Source organism: Corylus avellana, chromosome ca2 (assembly GCF_901000735.1).
Source record: "Corylus avellana chromosome ca2, CavTom2PMs-1.0".
Taxonomy (NCBI): Eukaryota; Viridiplantae; Streptophyta; class Magnoliopsida; order Fagales; family Betulaceae; genus Corylus; species Corylus avellana.
This window is the reverse complement of record NC_081542.1, coordinates 23,629,936-23,648,044: the sequence shown is the minus strand read 5'-3', so window position 1 is coordinate 23,648,044 and position 18,109 is coordinate 23,629,936. Positions and strand designations below refer to the sequence as shown.

Genomic DNA, 18,109 nt, shown 5'->3' with positions numbered 1-18,109 from the left:
CAATAATCAATTAATTTTTATATCTGCAACCACAAAATGCCCCCCCGGGATTCTGGCATATGGAGGTTGATCATGGCTGACACTGTACTTGTATTGGGAAGCATTATTGCAATAGAGGAATGATAGGGACCCAACTTTTTTGCCCAACAAAAGTCCAACTTTTGCCTTATTTATTTTTTAAAAATAAAATAAAATAAAAAATGGAAAAAATGTTTGAAGCAACCCTATCTATTTTTTGTCTTTCTTTTATTTGGTATTTTTTAAAACACCCATAATCTCTTTTTATTACAAGTTTCTCTATTATCATTTCTACCTTCATCATAGCAGATGTTCAATATCTTAGATGCTAGTTGATCAGTGTATTAACTCCCAGCCCAAACTCAAATGCAACGAACTTCCTATTAGATGGTTCTTTCCCTGGCCTGCACAATGTCGGTGATTGGACGGACCATATCAATCCAGCCACCTTGCATTTGTTGTACCATTTTAAGCTTTCTTTGATGGATCACTGCCACAACCCTGACTACAGGCATCATTTAAGAAATTCATGTGCATTCATTGATCAATCAACATAAAGGGAGCTTCTATTCTTCAACATCAATGACGTTAATACCGTAATTATATGTACATTCCTCTTATCTTATGCTATCATGAAAAAAGGAATCGTTCTAGAAGCTGATGAGTCTTGAAGGATTCCTTTTATCTTATGTGCAAAGATAAGAGGATTGCATATATCAGTGGTGCTCATCTGATAAGAGGAATGTGCCACATTAGACGAACACATTTGCAAGCAAGCAACGTAACATTATGCCATATAATGATTCCTTTAAACAGAAGTCCCATAATTCTCACATATTGTCATGAACCGAGTTCGAGGGATTACTACATATAGCTGACAGTCCATTAACCTAAAGCTGGACTTCACTAAAAGATATAGCTTTTAACTAAACTAAATAGATGTTTTCAGCATTTATAGATGTACTCTGGGACAATAACAGGTTTCAAATGTACCACCATAAAAATGAATGACAACTGAAAATAAAATAAGAACTTATTAAACGAGAAAGAAAGCTTCATATAGCAAGACAACAAGCATAAGATCAAACAATCACATCTATGCTTAAATACGTTAATCACATAAGTCTAATTTAGTAAAGCACAGACTTGAAAACAAAGAATTCACAGAGTCATAGCTCAATGAAAAGTATAAAATTAAAGCAATAAATAAAGTTTACTTCTCAGATAGAGTTCATTAATAGCTCTTGACATTGATACATACCATTATCGAGAAGAGGTGCATCTGTACGCCTTTGCTTGGGTTGCACATTTTCCTGAAGCAGTTTAAATAATAAAGAGTACAAAGATTATTCAAGGTGCCATCACAACATAACTAAAAGAATAAAGTGAGAGCACCCACTTTTTGAGAACAGTCATTTGACGAGGTCTTCCGTTTCATGACTTTGTCCTTAATATCATTATTTCTGAAAAAAGCATCCTCAGGTATGTTATTCTCATATGTATCAACGACATCATCAGCCTTGACCTTCTCTTGTATATTGTTTGGGTACTTCTGGTTTTCAGACTTACGCTGAAAGTAAGAACTTCTTATGACGACCTTTCTTGTACCTGTCTTTGTTTCGCCCTCAACTGCATCCGGAACATTCTTACATTCATGCTTCTTATGCAATGTTGTACAAGGGTTATGAATTGAATACCTGGGTTGCTGTAGAGTTTGTTTTGGATTTCTTGTCTCAGACACCAAATCTTTTACATGAATCAATATTCAAGCAAGTGAGTACCATGTAAACTCGTCATTGAATATATAGATCTTAAGGGAAACCGTAACCTTACCATAGGTTGGAGATTCTGAAAATTCTGGAATTTCAGTGGTGAAACCATCTTCTACGTAAGGAAGGAAAAAGAAATTAACTTATTATATCAAAGTTCAGTCTAAGAAGATTTTAACAATCAACTATCACGTGATATTCAACTGAAGTTTGTCACCACTCCCGTTCATATCACTCACAGGGTTGTCAGCAGGAGAAACAATGGCCATGTTTTCGAGGTCAAGCAGGGATGCTGGCAAGCAGTTCATTTTACATGCAGCAGCCTCCAACGTGTGATGTGTTCCTTGGAAACAAGAGGAGAGTTATCCTCCGGAATTGCATGATTAGGTGATGTTTGTGGGGCCCTGAATTTTCTCTTTGCTTCAAGGGATGCAAAGCCTTTAGACGTTAAGGAAAATTGAATTACTAGAACAAAAATGTAAGGAAACCTTTGGTGCTCAGTGGGGCCATAAACTTATAAACCATTACTTAGGTTTTACACTCTAACCTCCCTAATATATTTCTGCCATAGATCACATTCTGATACCTGTTTAGTCCTTAAAACCATTATTTGAGAACTTTGTTGGATGAATTTAAGACTGCAAAAATTACCTATAATTTGTCCAAATACAGACCAGCAGCTTACGTGCAAAGGAAAATAGAAAGTTTGTCCAATGTGGTTCCAAGAAAAATGGTAGATAAAGGCCAGATCTCTACAGGAAGTGATCCCGCATCACAAGACAAGCTCCTAGCATTTTTTGGTTCTAATACATGAACCAGAAAACATATGGCAGGATACACATAGAAACTCCTGTACTTAATTTTTAAAATGTGATATGTAACTTACAATAAACAAAACCAAAAAGAAAAGAAAGAATGATATGATCAAAGCCAAGAAAAAAGGGTTTCAAAGGATACAGAAATACTTAGTCAAGAGATTCTTCTGAACCGGCAAATCTAGCTTTTTCTTCACACTATCAGGATTAAATTGTTTACTTTGGGATGTTTTGTTAAGCACCGTGTCAGCACTAACATTCTCTCCCTGTTTGTCAAAAGATTGACAAGTCGAGCACAATCACAAGTAGTGAGGAGCAAACTTTAAGCAGTGTAACAAAATTAATTAGTTCAATTCCCCAAGTCAAAAGTAATATTTTCTTCTCTAATGCCGTAAATAGACCATATAGGTATCAAAAGAAAGTTGAAAGTTCTCACTATTCTGCTTTGCCATATTAATATCATTTATAAACTACACGTCCAGCACTGAATAGTTCATTTTCAGAACTTGTTCAACAAACATTTCTCAATTGTAATTAAGATAAAACTAACTAATGTGCTGAGAGATGAGAGTTAAGTGGATATATAACAGCATTCTAATACCCACAGAGAATAAAAAAGAGTTTGGTGACACCTCAGTGCTTGAGAAACATCAACCTAAAATATTGAAGTATGAAAAAAAGAAAAAGAAAAGTCATGAAGTCATGCAGATGGATAAAACAGAGATTATAGTCAAACAAGGGATATCGACAGACTGAAAAGAAGATTAACTATCATACACAAGATACAAGACTTGCACTTTCTAATTGATTCACAAATATTGGATTATATAGACCAGGATATAAGATTAAGCCCGGTCATAAAGTTTGTAGTAACAGTATGGATTTAGATTAATTAAAGACATAATGTGTTTGTGTTTATGAATGCACATGTATAAGTACTTAGTTAAATATGATTTTTAACAAACTCTCCCTTAGTTAATATGGTTCTTAAGAAACTGCCCCTTAAAATCTTCCTTTTTCTATTCTGAGTAAATTTCCATTTATGCTTTTCTTCTTCTCTCTTTCCAACATAGGCTAATTGGAGCACAAGTGAAAGAAGGTCACCTAATTAATTGTACAAAGAATCCCAAAGCAACTGCCCTTGAAAATGAGAGAGAGAGAGAGAGAGAGAGAGACAGGATGTACCTGAAACTGCATTTTGGTAAATGGATCAAGATCACCTTCTGCTATGCCTTTCGCTGTATGTTGTGATATCAATGTATCCCATGTCAAGGAATGATTTCTAGCATTTCAACTATTAGAGCAAAAATGTGCAGAGAATTAGACAAAAAAGCAGAGTTGTAAATAAGGATATGGGCCTAGGAAGTCCAAATCATCTCCAACATTATCAGATATGTCGGACAAATGTACAAGTTCTTCATTGATAGGATCATAAACTCGTTGATGCTGGAAAGTCAATATTGCTTTCTTGAATGATTCTTCATATAATGGAGGAACAGAAACAGTGCTGTACCTCAAGTGCTTAATCACCTATATCGAACCAATCAACATTTGGAATGCATCAAAAAGATTAATAATTCACAAATTGAATTTAACGACTTCTGACGAAAACAAATCTGCAAGCCAGTTGAAACCAAAAAACTTCTTTCTGCTCACAACCAAAAGCATTTCTTGGTATCTCTCCATTTTTTCTGTTATCTTTTGTTTATGTGTGCTTGCATGCATATACTCCTGGTCTATCTAGTTAAACATATGCAGTTATCAAGTGCAATGACAATGAAATTCACCTTGTCGTAACTTTTGAACTTTTTAATTAATGCATGAGCCCTTTTCAGGCCCATTCCTGGCAATGACTGCAAGTAGTCACATCCACTCAAAATACACATCTCAAGAAGCATCTGCTTACTGAAACCTGCAAAACTGAGATCCTTGTTCTGTTGGAGCATGGAATATTGAAACTGAACACCTTGCCCAAACTTGTCCATTTTATAGATAATCTGGTTTCAACAAAGAAGTTTAAGCGTCTCAAACAAATTGTTAAAATAATGAGCATAAAACAGTAGGAATAGAATAAGATTTTTCTATGGATCATAGCAAAAATTGTAATGAGATAGGAAATTAAACTAATCGACTTCTATTTAACTCACTCTGGGACAACCGAATGGTATAAGATCTGAATCCTCAGTGATAACTGCTTCAACTTGTTTGCTGATTGCCAAGAAGGTCATTTGGGCATCTGCCTCATAAGGAGCCACAACATACGACACATTCTCCTGTTTTAACACCTTCCATATGAAATAATGTCAATAGGAAAGAAGATAACATTATGAAGAAGCATCTAGAAATATAAATCTATTTCATGATCTGATCCTTTTGGAGAATTAGTCTACTCTTGTGCCTCAAAAAAGCCTTTATCCTACCTGGATTAGTTCACGTGCAATCAGAGGTGAAATATCAACAGCTTTCTGGTAGCACTCATATGCTGCAGAAGAATTTCCTCCGGACTCGTGCTCAATAGCACGTGCAAGATTTTCCTTCCTCGTCCTGCATGTGCAGGTAGACAAAAATTCTTTAGCTGAAGGCTTTAATGACTACTCAAATTTCAGTAATCAAAACGTAAATATAACCCCTTTCGCAGTCAAATAATCTATGTCCAAACCCATTGGATCTCAGTACAGAGAGCAGAAAAGAAACAACACAAGAGGTGTCAAACAGCAGAGAAGCTCCATATTGTGTATTTTGGAGGCAAATCAAGGAGACATCTAAAACAATGGAACTTTTTCATTAGAGGAGGTGGGAGGTATTACAGGTAGAGCAAGCTTTTTCATAATGAAATGGCTTAATTAAGTGTTTCAACCCCATGCAAGAAAGTGATAATGAGGGCAGAACAGCTAGAGCTCAAGTTGGTGACTACATATTGTCCAACTCATCAACCATTTCTAGTACTTAACACATACCCAAACAACCAAATGTTAAAACAACAAATACCAATCTGAACTCTGTCTGTCTTATTTAGGTTAGGAAGAGTATCATAAATCAGTCACGTTCAACTATACAAACAAATTTTAATTTGAGTGGAGAACTTGATACAACAGTAAAAATAATATTTCAACAACAGTTGGATACTCAGCAATCTAAACAGAGCTGAAGAACTAATGAAGCCAATTCCAACAAGTTAGAATAAGGCTTTGTTGCATTGTCCACTACTAACAGCCATCTAGTTAGGCGAAGACCAACAAGGGGCACACTACCAGTGCCAGTGGGGGTGAAACTTCAAAAGATATCTAACATACCTGGCACGCTTGTTCTCTTGTTCACCCTTCATTGGCAAAAGACCTCCATCGAATACAAGGATAGGTTTAACACCACAATGTCGTAGCAGGTTCACTCTATGCATGCAATATTCAATGTGCCTGAAAGATCAGATACAAAATGCATAAGAATTACATACATTTGATATCGCAAATATGAGTGAAACACTGACTTCTATCATTTGTTGATTTATAAAATGACTTGCCAGACACATTATAGATAATTTCTCTTGGTTGATGATAACACTGATATTTTATCTCCTTTAAATGAAACTGTCGAAAATAAGTTTTTCGAGGTTCATATGTAACCTATTGCAAGTGGTTGGCTTAACTGAGTTAAGTGCAAAACTGGTTGAGATAAACATTCCCCCCATTCCCAAAGAGGATAAAAGGTGATGCAAGGTTGCTTACCATAGTACTGTTTTAGTGAAAATCACCAGAGAGTGCGTTTCAGGGCAATAAAGGATGAACCCTCTCCGCAACTCAACCAAAGAAATACATAAAAAATTTAACAAAAGTATCTTTTTCAACAGAACCCATTTTCCATTTCTTCCCCTCAAGCCCTCTTGGCAGATAATCCAAACCCATAGAAGAGCAGAGAGATTTGTGCGAGAGTTGATTTTAGGTTTGGGGCATTTGCAAATGCATCAAATGCCCAAGACAAGAAGACAATCACTCCAATTCAATAAAATCATCGAATCTTCGACTACATTACGCAAAAGAGACGTTTTTCATTACTTGAGCACTTACCAAGAAAAACCCATATCCAAAAATTTGACAAAACCATTGACACGTTACACTAAATAAAGAAATCTAAGTATATATTTAAACACACCTGGTGGTGGGTAGGCCTTTGCAGAGCTCTCTGCTGCAAGACAAGGCACCCTTGTGGAGCCAAGAGTAGGTGTCGACCGCAACACAACAGCCGTTCAATTCCTTGATGTGGATTGGCACCATGATCGATTTCAGCAGCGGCAACAGCCCCTGAATCCCCATGTTGCTCCTCAACCTGTACGAGGTTTGAGCTGGGGACCAAATGCTTTATTTAGCTGCTACCAAACTGCCCCTAATCTTGGATTATAGACTAGAGCATTTACAGAGACAGAGAGAGAGAGAGAGAGAGAGAGAGAGAGGGAGAGAGGATTTTATGAAGCGAAACAATGTGAGTGATTGTGCCCCCAAATGGCGGGAAAGTTTTTGTCTGTACAATTGTTGTGGGTCCCAGATAGGGCATGTTTGGCACCAAGTATGATATGGCTTCGTTATGGACAGAAATTAGCTACAAACTATAATTGTTATAAATAAGTCTAATAAATTATTAAGTATCCCTTAATATGTGAAAAGTATATACATATTTTTAATAACATGTGTTTTTCATATTTTTTTAATAGCATTATTTTTTTAAAAAAAAAAAAAAAGTGCTTCTCACATGTTGATGAACACTTGACAATTTATTAGACTGGTTTGTAACTAAATTTTGTCCCCTCCTCGGCCGAGCATGCGCCTATTATCCAAACAAGTTGTTCAGGTAGAAAGATCCTCTATTAGGGATTCTACAATTTTTCATGTCCTCATCTCTTTAGATAAAAATTTGTAACAAAACAAGGATCCCCTATGCTTTAGGGTTTGAATTGCTCACATGTTAATGGACATTTGACAATTTATTAGACTGGTTTATAACTAATTTTTATCTTCTCCTTGGCCAAGCATGGGCTTATTGTCCGAACAAGTTTTTTCAGTTAGAAAGCCCCTCTCCTATTAGGGATTCTACAATTTTTCATGTCGGGAGCTTTTTAGATATAAATTTGTAAAAGAACAAAGATCCCCTATACTTTTAGGGTTCAAATTGCTAGCAATTTAGGCATTCTAAGTGCAAGAATCCTGATCAATTATAAAAAGTACCCGTCACATGCAGTAGGGTCCAAATCATACTATTGATATATACATAGCAAAAATATGCATTTGTTCATTTATATAACAGATTGTATGGTAGGCCATAAATTGGAAGAATTCAATAAACTCCATATTTTGATCTAACTTACATCAATATATACTCTATAATTTTAAAACTATTGACCTATTTATGAGTTTTAATTAAAAGTAACAAAAATATAGTTAAGTTTTATTAAGGATCTATTTGTACACTACATTTTTTTAATGAGAATTATAGATATTATTTTGAAATTAAAAAAAAAAATGTTAAACGACTATTTTTCTGTTATTAATAAATATTCCTCCTGGAGAGTAGATTGGAATGCTCTTAAAACTACACGTCGTTCCACATGCCTTGGTTCCCACGTTCCCAGCTCTTTCGCGCGCCTTTTAGTCATTTTAACTGGGTGTTTCAGACCAAAGCTACGTACGGGGCCCCAATACATCATTACCCAATCACTGCCTGACGCGTGGATAAAAGCCTTCCTATACGACTTCAAACTCTCGAGTCTTAACAGCACAGCACCGACTTTCTCAGTTCTCTCCTACTCGCTCTCTCACAACCGATCGCCGATTCCGATCACTGCGTGACTGTGAATCTCCATTTTTTTTTTTTGCATTCCTTTGTCTCTGACACACGGCCATCGAAATACAGAGGTAAGCTCATGCCCTAACCCTCATTTATTGTTTTTTTTATTATTATTATTATTTGTTTTTTAATTTTTCTCGCATTTTTTTAAATAATAATCGACGGGGACGAACGGGGGCTTGAATTAGGGTTACGGTTAGGGGTTGAGAGAAACGATCCCTCTCGGTCTCTCCCTGGAAAAGAAATCGGAGGCAAAATTTTAAATTATAGTGTCTTGTGTCGTTTGGAGCTTTCTTATGATCATTTCGGCTGCTAGGACCATGAGCTTCTTTTTTTTTTCTTTTTCTTTTTTTTGGCTTTTACTGATGTGCGAGATCTGAGAGATTGGAAAAATTGTTGGAAGAAGCAGAGGCATACCTCATCAAGATGAAAACTTAGGATTTGCAATCCCACAAGAACTGTAGGACCGGTGGTGTTGGGTTCAAGTTGGGTTCATTTAGGATTTGCAATCCCACAACAAATAATTTATTGTGTTGCTTATTTGCTGAAAAATCTTTTGCAAGGGTTGTTGCCTTGCCCAACACCTGAAAACCAGCCTAGTTTAATTCTTGCAGTTTCTCATTATGGGTACAAGTGAATCCTTGGCATTGAAGAAAGTCTTGGTCAAACTCTCCTCGGAACGACTAGAAGCCACTCATGGTATGCAATCATGTGGGCTATCGCACAATGCTATGCCTAGTGAGTCTGATGGCGAAAAGAAGTTGGGTGTGAATTTTGTTGAAGAAGGAAATATCAGCAACGGTCATAAATTAAATGAGAAAATAAATCCACAACGTTAACATCCCATCTACGTGAATGATTTCCTTGTATAGAAGATCACAACATCAATTCTCAACGGCTATGTAAACCAAAATTTCTGTATAAATACATGTTCATGTAATTCGATTATCATCAAGTAAATATACAAGTATTTTCTTCCATTGGTTTTTTTCATGGTATCAGAGAATGCAAAAACTCTGTTTCTGTAAGTGAAAAACAGAGTCTCATTTTTTTCTTACCTGCTGCACTTAGTTTCTCTCTCTGTTGCAGTATCTCAGAAATACCTTGCCCGATTACTTTGGGGGCTAGTCTCACTCTTTTTCGCCGGTCAGAAAACATTCGGGTCGTCAGTGGTCCTCGTTGGTCAGAGGCCACCATTTTTCAACATCACGAGAGCGACCCAGTGGTGGTTGTTTGGTCAGAGGTCACCAATCCACGCCCCAAGGATTTTCCCATTCCGATCCTTGCTCAGAGGTCCTCCCCGCTCCAACCCGCACTCAACCCGTGCTTATTGGTGTTGCGGCAGCCGGTCCTCCCACTCCCGTCGCACACCCACACCGTAGCCACCAACCCACAAGCAGAATTTTTCTTCCATATAATTTTTTTTTGGCCTGCTCCGGTTTGCCCATTCAGATTCACCCAGATTTCATCTCTGCTTGAGCACGTTCTGTACTCCTTTGTGCGTTCTGTAACAGCACCAAAGAGGAAGGAGATCCCCTTTTCAGCTTTTAGGTATTTCTTGCTTTATCTCTTTTCTTTTCCTTCTTTTTTTAAGTATTTTTTTTGGTTGGATCAGACCTATCTCATAAGTAGAACCATTTATCCACTTACTTACTAAGCCCAAAACCAGTAGCTTCTTATTTTGTTTTTTTTTTCCAAGCCCACTTATTATCTATAGAAGCCCACAATCCAATTTGCCTCCCTGTTATACTACATGTAGTTTAGGCTGGTCACACATCACCCTAAGCTACAAGTAGTTTAGTGTCACACCACCAAAAAAAAAAAAAAAAAAAAAACAATCATGGTTGAAACTACAACTCCCACATCCTCTACAGTGTCTATACATCCTTGCAAAGATCCCAATCATCATTTATACCTCCACCATTCCGATCACCCTGGTGTGGTACTAGCATCTCAGTCTCTTAATGGAGACAATTATCAAACTTGGAACCGGGCAATCATTATGGCTCTCAGCGCCAAGAACAAGCTCGGATTCATTGACGGGACCATCTCTCCACCAGTAGCCTCCTCCGACGATTTTCCACAATGGAGCCGTTGCAACAATATGGTAAAATCTTGGTTATTAAATTCCATTTCTAATGACATTTGCACTAGTGTTATTTATTGCAACCTTGCAAGCGACATTTGGTCGGATCTTAAAGAGCGATTTTCTCAAGTGAATGGTCCTCGCATGTTTCAACTCGAGCAAGATATCAGCACCCTCGTTCAAGGCACTATGCCTATTGCCACATACTTCACAAAACTCAAAGGGTTATGGGATGAACTATCAGCACTTCAGCCCACCTCCCCTTGCACCTGTGGCGCACTAAAGGAAGGTCTCAAACTACAGCAATGTCAGTGTACTATCAAATTTCTCATGGGTCTCAATGAGTCATATGCAGCTGTTCGGGGACATATCCTCTTGATAGAACCATTGCCTTCAGTAAGTCGTGCATATGCCTTGGTCCTTCAAGAGGAACGCCAACGTAGCATTACCATCCCACCCACCATTGAGGGCATTGCCCTGGCTGCAAAAGGCAATCTACCACCACGAAGGGACAATCGATCTATTTTTCAGAAGAAGGAAAGACCGAAATGCACTTATTGCGGTCGTGATGGCCACACTACTGAGCGGTGCTACCAACTTAACGGATTCCCTCCTACTCGTCGCAAGATTGACTCAGGCTCAGGCTCTAGCCTTAAGCCCCGTGCTCATCAAGTTTCCACTACCAGCAGTTTTCCTTTTACACCTGATCAATGCCAACAGCTCCTTGCAATTTTGAATAATGTCACTCCACAACAGTCCATGGCCCACCAAGCAGGTAGTACCGAACCATCTCTCTCAGGTATGTCTTCTGTTTTATCTGATAATTCATTATGGATTCTTGATAGTGGTGCTACTGATCATATGGTCTGTTCTCCCACTGCCTTGACCCAGTCATATCCTATCCATGGTCGTACTGTCCAATTACCTGATGGCTCATATGCTTCCGTAACTCACATTGGATCTGTGACTTTCTCCCCATCACTCATTCTTCATAATGTCCTTTGTGTTCCTACTTTTAATTTTAACCTAATCTCTGTACGTACACTATGTCGGACATTGCATTGTCTCATTATTTTTTTCTTCTGATTTTTGTCTCATCCAGGACCTTCGCTCGATGAAGATGATTGGTCTGGGCACTGAGCGGGATGGCCTGTATCACTTCACTAACACGAGACCCTCACGGTGTCAGGTGGCAAAGTCAACCTCACAGCTTTGGCATCGCCGATTAGGTCACCTCTCCAATAAAGTTTTTTCATATCTTTCCAATAATGTATCTGAAATTTGTAGTTCAAATTCAGAACAATGTTTTATTTGTCCTCTAGCAAAGCAAACACGTATACCGTTTCCAACTAGTCATATTTCTTCTATTGCACCTTTTGCATTAATACATGTTGACATTTGGGGTGGTTACCGCACATCTTCAATTAATGGGGCACATTATTTTCTGACCATTGTTGATGACTACACCCGATGTACATGGGTATATTTGATGCAACATAAATCTGAGGCTCGTTCTCTTCTCCAATCCTCATTAACCTTGTCGAGAACCAATTCTCGACTACCATCAAAACTATTCGTAGTGACAATGGCCCTGAATTTATTATTCCATCCTTTTATTCTAGCAAAGGAATCATCCATCAGACTAGTTGTGTCTCTACTCCCCAACAGAATGGAGTTGTTGAACGCAAGCATCGTCATCTTCTCAACATGTCCCGAGCCTTACTCTTTCAAGCCCACTTACCCACACGTTTCTGGGGAGATGCTATCCTTACTGCTACCTATTTGATCAATAGAACGCCTACCCCCCTCCTATCTGGAAAATCTCCATATGAGAAGTTACACAACTCGAAACCTCAATACAATCACTTGCGAGTTTTCGGTTGTTTATGCTTTGCTTCCACTCATTCACAAAATCCATCAAAATTTGACCCTCGTGCCATACGATGTGTCTTCCTCGGTTATCCTTATGGTCAGAAAGGATACCGTCTATATGATCTTGATCATCACAAAACTTTCATATCTCGTGATGTCATTTTTCATGAAGATCATTTTCCTTTTGCCAAAACTCCCACTGAGCAATCTCTACAGGTCTTACCTATCCCTTTTGACATTCCTGATAATGTCACAAACCCTTTGTCACCTGTTGTTGAAGCTCAAGTTGCCCCTTCCACCATCCAGACTTCCGCTTCTCCTTGTCCGGTCACTCGGCGATCCACTCGGTCGACCCAGCCACCTGCATACTTACGTGATTTTCATCTTGCACAGGCTTTGCCGTCTCGTCCTACTCAATCGTCTGAATCAGCGTTGGTGCGTTCGTCAGGTAACCCTTACTCCCTTGATGCCTTTTTATCTTACACATGTCTCTCTAACCACCATCGTGCCTTTACCACTGCTATTTCCCTTGCACAAGAGCCAAAGTCCTTTTTGCAGGCCATGCAAGATTCCAAATGGCGTGATGCTATGCGTGCTGAGGTGGATGCTCTTGAGTCGACTCAGACATGGACTCTAACTCCTCTTCCACTCGGAAAGAAACCCATTGGCTGCAAATGGGTTTACAAAATCAAATATCACCCAGATGGTTCAGTGGAACGGTATAAAGCTCGCTTAGTGGCTAAGGGTTACAACCAACAGGCAGGCCTTGATTATACAGAGACCTTTGCTCCTGTCGCTAAGATGGTAACTGTTCGCTCTCTCCTTGCACTTGCTGCCTCATGCGGATGGCACTTGCATCAACTTGATGTAAACAATGCCTTCCTTCATGGTGACCTTCACGAAGAAGTCTACATGCACCTTCCTCCTGGTTTCGGACGAAAGGGGGAGACTAGAGTTTGCAAACTCAATAAATCTTTGTATGGGCTTAAACAAGCGTCAAGACAATGGTATGCAAAACTCTCTTCCACTCTCATTAATGCAGGATATAAACAATCCAAGGCCGACTACTCACTATTCGTCCGATCCCACGAAGGTAACTTCACAGCTATTCTCGTATATGTAGATGATATTATATTGGCAGGCAATAACTTGGAGCAGATTCAGAAGCTTAAGAAACATTTGGGGACCATTTCAAACTCAAAGATTTGGGCAACCTAAAGTATTTTTTGGGTATCGAAGTGGCTCGTTCAAAGAAAGGCATCTTTCTATCACAAAGAAAGTATGCTCTTGAAATACTTGAAGACACAGGCTTCCTCGGTGCTAAACCCAGCACTTTTCCCATGGAGCAAAATCTGGCACTCAGTAAACATGATGGAGACCTCATTGCGAATCCCTCGTCATATCGTCGACTAGTTGGTAAGTTGATTTATTTAACGATTACTAGACCAGATTTGGCATATGCAGTGCAGGTGTTGAGTCAGTTTATGGACAAGCCACGAACATCTCATTTAGATGCAGCACATAGAGTATTACGCTACATCAAGCAGTCTCCAGGACAAGGAATTCTCTTATCGGCCACAAGCAACATTCAATTGCATGCATTCTGTGATGCAGATTGGGCACGATGTAGAGACACTCGACGTTCAGTCACTGGATATTGTATACTTCTTGGAAGCTCACCAATATCTTGGAAAACAAAGAAGCAGACAACAGTATCCCGTTCTTCAGCTGAGGCAGAATACAGAGCTATGGCTTCAACCTGCTGTGAAATTACCTGGTTAAAACAATTGTTGGCAGACCTCTATATCCCACATCCACAACAAGCAAAATTGTATTGCGACAACAAGGCGGCCATCCACATCGCCTCGAATCCCGTCTTTCATGAAAGAACAAAACATATAGAAATTGATTGTCACCTCATTCGGGAAAAGTTGCAGGATGGCATAATTCAGACTTTTCACATACCTACCACTCAACAACCCGCTGATCTATTTACTAAGGCTTTGGGTTCAAAACCATTCAATCACCTACTTGACAAGTTGGGTGTTATGAATATCCACTCCAACTTGAGGGGGAGTGTTGAAGAAGGAAATATCAGCAACGGTCATAAATTAAATGAGAAAATAAATCCACAACGTTAACATCCCATCTACGTGAATGATTTCCTTGTATAGAATATCACAACATCAATTCTCAACGGCTATGTAAACCAAAATTTCTGTATAAATACATGTTCATGTAATTCGATTATCATCAAGTAAATATACAAGTATTTTCTTCTATTGGTTTTTTTCAAATTTCAAAGAAAAATCCTCTATGCTTAGGTCTCATAAGCGTGCGGCTCCCGACTTGATGAAATATCAAAGAGTGAAGAAGCAAATGATTGATCATAGTTTGGCTTCAGAGTGCTCCACCGCTTTAAAACAACAAAGGACTCATTCAGCTGGTTGGGTTTTCAACCAACCTGCATCCAAACAAGCATGCTTGACAAAACACTTGTCAGTAACCCAAATGAACAATTTGGATCTAAATTCTGATGGTGAGTAATTGTTTCTATTTTACCATAAATATGTCATATTTTATAGTATTTCTTCATGATCTAATTATTGGCTTGTTGTTGGTGATGATGTGTAGGGGTTACAAGTGGTTTGGACGATGAAAACTCATGCCTTAATTCTCAGCACACAATTGTTGCCACATATGTTGTTGCTCCCCAAGGATGTCTAGATGTACAACAGTCACCAAAGAAGGCTCTCCGTGCAGCAATAATGAAAAATCAGTTTGCAGAAACTATTTTGAAAGCACAAAAGAAGACACTTTTTGACCATGTAAGTTTAGATTTTTATCATGATGTAACATTTGGATATCTTTGGTACTATGTTTTCTTAGTAGCTCATATATGCTATCTTCTTGTTTGTCATTAGGGGAAAGCAAATCCTTTGAAGATGCAACAGGAAAATGAAAGATTTAAAAGTGTACAGCTTAAAGGTGAATTAAGCAACTCAATATTTTTTCCCTCCCATGTAACGCCCCATTTACTTACAAAAAGTCAAGTGCAATATGATATATCTGTTTGTAAGAATTCTAAGGAGCAAACGCTTCACTTCGATTTTGCAAGACAAGCTCTTAATGTATTATATGTAGTACAATAAATACTATATTTTCTTGTTGACTTTCTATGACCAGAAAGTTTTATATGATATTTCCTCATGACCAAATAAAAAACTAAAATGAAATTAGTTTCCATCTAAAAGACTTGGGATCTCACAATTATATGTGATGAGATTAATTAATACTTTTCACTTAGGCAACCATAGGGAGTGATGGAATTAATTAATACTTTTCACTTGGAAAACATAGGGAGTGAAAAATTGCAAACATAATGATACTTACCTTTAAATCTTTTTAGAAATAATAATTGATTTTTTGGTTTTTGTTTTTTTTTTATATATATACATTTGGCAAAAGAAATGAGGAAAAAAGAGAGAGTTTTGCAATTTGCTCAACTCTTGGACGCAAGTCTAACATAGAGTGAAGAGTTCCATTGCTAAGAGCATGTATATTGAGTTAGGAAGTAGAGTTTTTATTTTTATAGTTAAAAAGAGCTTCTTCTTTTTCTTTCTTTTTTTATTTTTATTTTTTTTAAACACTTCAATTTTAAGCTTTTTTTCATAATTGCATTCTGGCCATTTTTAGAGTATAAAAGTTAAATAATTTTTTAAAATTTTGTTTTTCATAAAAAATGACAGCTTTTTGTTTGACATAACTTTCTAAGTTCTGAAAATGTTTTTTACCGTCTCTAACGTAATACCAAACAGGGTTTAAGTAATTCTTTTTTTAATGTTGGGATACACATTGTGTCAATATCATATTAGAGATTTCTGCATAAAATTATAGAACTAGAATTATTGCAAATTGAATAGTGCATCCTCATGATTAAGTTTCACGACCTTAGAACATTGAAGATGTGATTAAAATGGGAGATGAAAATTTTTTACCTTGATACTATAGACTATGTTTGAAACAAGTAAAAATGAGGATTTGCATTGATAGTCACATGAAACCATAAGTAAATTGGTGTTTGGCAATTTTGAGAATTTGTTTTCCACCTCTAATTTAGATTGGATGTGAAATATTCCATCATCTTGCATGTCAAGAACTTTCAAAATGATGCCTATTTTTTGTTTGAAAAACAGTCTAGGCTTTTGTTTAACGATTGAAAATGCTAATTTTAGTTTCAATTTTGGTCTGGTTTCTGAAACTAATTTTACCATATTAGCCTTTTTATTTTCCTATAATGCTCAGCTTGTTGGTGAAGGCATTTTGGTTTTTGTCTTTTTCTTTTTAGAAACCCACTCACTCAGTTTAAAGTCAAGTCAAGCTATTCAACTAAAAAGTAACTTTTTAAATTCCTAAAGTAATCTCTTACGTTTCTCTCACACACATTTCAAAACATTCAAACATAGTTGTCTTATATATATATATATATATATATATATATATATATATATATATATATATATATATCTGTGTGTGTTAAATGTTAGAATTCAAGTGACATGAAAATGGATTATTGTAGCTTCATTACATTTTATCCCTACCCTACTTGTTTCTTTTTTCTAGTCTTATCATACTTACCCTACTTACTTCAATAGACAATGAGCGATAAATCTGAAAATAAAAGAAAAAACATGGGGGCACTAGTTTACAAACAACAGTGGATATATACAGGAAAGGCTGCAGCAGGTCATATGGCAATGTTGAATAGGTGATAAATTAGCAAGCACTTGATGGCTTTCCTCCAGCATTCCCATGTAGTTTGAACATGTTGTCTGGGTCACACGCCTAGATTCCTGGCAACAAATAACAAGCCAGTTAACACCCATGCTCACAATTTTCACAAGATATATATAGTTAAAAGACATGAAAACTAGTATCATATTCCATCTTATATATATGTAAACTCTATGTCAATGAGACTTCATTATTACTTGGAAGAAAAAAGAAATGCATGGTTAAAATGTATCATGCAGTACATGACATGTGACATGGTGCCAATGTGCATGCTCACATTCAAAACATCCATTAGAGTAATTCTGAAATCACCATGTCCGTGAAGCTGAGAAAATCCACTTGGGATTAGCCTAACCACCAGCTCGATCATAGCAGTGAAGCTTGTTATTAGCCATTAGGTGCAGAACTCTAATGCTATTGGGGGGTCAATCCTGAGGGTAAGACACAAAGACGGAGGGAGGGGGGGACCGGGGTAGGCCATGGTCCCCCCCAAATAAGGAAGAAAAAATTTTTATAAGTTAAAATAAAAAAATAAAAAAGAAAAAAAGTAAAGTAATGTTTTAAGTTTAGTCATTTGGCCTCCTCCAAAAAAAAAAAAAAAAAAAATGGGCCCTATTTTTAGATTTTTTGGCCATATCCAGTAAAATTTTTTTGCCCTATTCGTAATTTTTTTGGGCCATACCCATTAAGGTTTTTTATTTTTGGTCCTTACTTTCAAATGTCCATTTTTTTGCCCTTACTTTTAAATGCTCACTTTTTTTGGCCCTTATGATAGTCTTTAGTTCATAAAAAACACCCAAAATAATTTTTTTTAATAAAAAAATTCTAAAGAACCGAAAAAAAAAAAATTTTGGTTGGCCCCCTCCCATAAAATTTCCTGGCTCCGTCCCTGGTAAGACAGATCAACCACTCACAAACAACCA

General features: G+C 37.3%; 1 long non-coding RNA gene and 1 pseudogene across 1 annotated transcript; both read right to left on the bottom strand.

Annotated features, from left to right (window-relative positions):
- Positions 1–7,036, bottom strand: part of LOC132168479 (exonuclease 1-like) — a 9,301-nt pseudogene extending 2,265 nt beyond the window's left edge.
- A 10,014-nt stretch (positions 7,037–17,050) lies between these two features.
- LOC132168475 (uncharacterized) lies at positions 17,051–17,720 on the bottom strand. Its single transcript, XR_009438875.1, has 2 exons — positions 17,464–17,720; positions 17,051–17,245 (listed from the first exon to the last, which is right to left on the bottom strand). It is a non-coding gene; the product is annotated as an uncharacterized LOC132168475 (long non-coding RNA).
- Between the last annotated feature and the right edge of the window lie 389 nt (positions 17,721–18,109).